This window comes from Dipteris shenzhenensis, chromosome 21, assembly GCF_047967505.1.
Source record: "Dipteris shenzhenensis isolate YYH24624 ecotype China chromosome 21, Dip_SZ_1.0, whole genome shotgun sequence".
In the NCBI taxonomy this organism is placed as follows: Eukaryota; Viridiplantae; Streptophyta; class Polypodiopsida; order Gleicheniales; family Dipteridaceae; genus Dipteris; species Dipteris shenzhenensis.
The window spans coordinates 52,225,722-52,228,059 of NC_141616.1; the positions used below are offsets into that span (position 1 = coordinate 52,225,722).

General features: G+C 35.8%; 1 pseudogene; it reads right to left on the minus strand.

Annotated features, from left to right (window-relative positions):
- Window positions 1-242: 242 nt before the first annotated feature.
- On the minus strand, window positions 243-2,085 carry LOC147889047 (uncharacterized; annotated as a pseudogene).
- Window positions 2,086-2,338: the final 253 nt, after the last annotated feature.

Here is a 2,338-nt window from a genome sequence, read left to right on the forward strand (position 1 = left end):
TGTTATATTGTAGCTTGTTGTCCATGCTTGTTTTATTGATTTTCCAAAAGCTTTTAGCTCCTCTTCTAATGCACAACGATCGCTCTTGGTCCATGTCTTTTTGTCACAAACTTGGAAAATCTTATCTAAGGATTTCCATACCTCCACTTTAACATTTTGAGCAACACCATCTGCCATACCATCTTTAACTGCATTATGCACATGCTTCCAAGGCCGTATCTCACCATGGAAACATGTCTTGATCATCTACCAAGTTTTTCTTCTCTTTGTGGTTCTGATAAAAATCTCCTTGCTTTGATTCCATCAATTGATGGTTGGATAGGGCCTTTCCATTTGAGGACTTCTTAATATCTATTATGATATGAACATCTCCTCCATGGAGACCCATGTCCGATAATACTTTTTCTAATGCAGTAATTGCTTTTTTCCTTTTTTTTTTCGGTCAAAGCTTCCAAGCAAATCCAATATACATTAAAAAGACCAACTTTTTGATGATTCTACATAAAGCACGCAATGTGTGTATATGCACATTACACAAAGGAATATCAAGAACTGCTTTAAATTTAGGATCAATATTTTCCCTATTAGGAGCTTTTCTCCACCATTTAGGATCCATGACATGGGCTGGCTCCTTGTAGTAAAGGCATGGAGATTTTGAATTACCTCCTTTGCTTATGTTGAACATACATTTGAGGGTTTGGAGGTCCCCTGCCATATGCAAATCAACTTGGAAATCGCCCTTGCTTTCAACATGAAGTTGCCCTCCTTGAACCTAGTTTTTGATAACTTCTAGTATTTTTGTATTGTGAAACACCCAAAACAAGGTTTGGTGGTCCTCTGTCTTTACTTGCTATTAAGAAGAAACTATATTGAAGCATCTAGATCTAATAAATGAAATCAAACAGCAATATATTTGAAAAATCAAAGTTCATGCTTACCTCAAATGCTCCCATCCACCAAATGTGCCTCTCGGATTGTACACTAAGATGCTTTGAGTTTTATTTAGTGATTGATGTATCAAGTGCCCTATTCATAAGTGTGATGGTCACTCTTTCAATCGTAAATTTCTCTTTCACAATTTCACAATCATCCAACTGTATGACAAATATAAGCTGTCCCTGACACTCTTAAAATGTGATTCCGTAGAATTCAACCATTCTTTTTTGTAATTGTTCAAAATCAATAAAAATATTATTCCAAGTATTATACACAGTGGTCTCCTTACTACCTTCAAATACATCCTCAATATGCAACCACTGACCAATAAAATCATCTACTTGTTCATTGAGTGAAGCTCTTAAATTTCAAACTTTTGTAGGATTTGGAAGAAGCACACGTTTGATCCTTTGATCTTTAAAAGTTGATGACATTGCTTTGAAAATAGAAGAATAACCTAGTTTTTTGCTAACTCCACTCTCATCGAGAGCCTCCTGAATTAAGTTTACATCACCTTTATTGCTTTCCACAAACTGTTGCACAACATTGCATTTGATGGTTTTAAACTTCTTTTCCTCAATCATCCCTTTTGCAATAGTCATTGAAAATAGACATTTTATTTGTTTTTTAGGAAGAGCATTGGGATCAACATTTTCCTTTTGGGGATCCAAAACTTTCCTATAAACCGGATGCATAAATAAGAGTTAACAAAGGAAGATTTACATAGCCACATTACAAATAGTAAACGCTTTAAACAATCTTACCTTGCTACTTGTACTTGACGCTTGCAGCCTCCACTTCCTACTTTCAATTCTGCAATGCTACGAAGTTTTCTTCTTGTAAGCCTATCTCCCAAAGGGGTTGCTTTCAATCTTTCTTTATGTAACTTCTCCCTCGTCTTTGTGTGTTCTTTGATTTCATTATGTAACTGCTCTTTCTATCTAGATAGAGCTTTCGGCTATCTGCTGTATTTTTTTGTTTGCCTCTTGCTCATATAAAGACTTATACATGTGCGCAACTTCATATTGAGCCGTGATGTATCCATGTATACCTTTTGTTTCGTCGCCCACAAATTTCAGCATTGTTGTCGGATTTGAGAATGATGGTGTAGAGAACTTCGGATAAGACATTTTGGATAAATCTTCCCATCATACCATAAGTCGATGTGTTGTAAACCTTCTCTCCTCATGTTTTCTCTTTACATGGTGTCGACATGTTGTCGTTTTGGAAGAGGTACATATTCTTCAGCTAAATCAATATGAAGATGGTGTTATTGTCTCTTATTGGCTAGTTCTGTAGAGTTGGAGTTTGGTGTTGACATTTTTAGTGCAGTGTTTTTCCATTGCTTTGCAATTTCATTACTCTTTCATAAGGCAAAGACTCTTGATGGCAGTAAACTTTG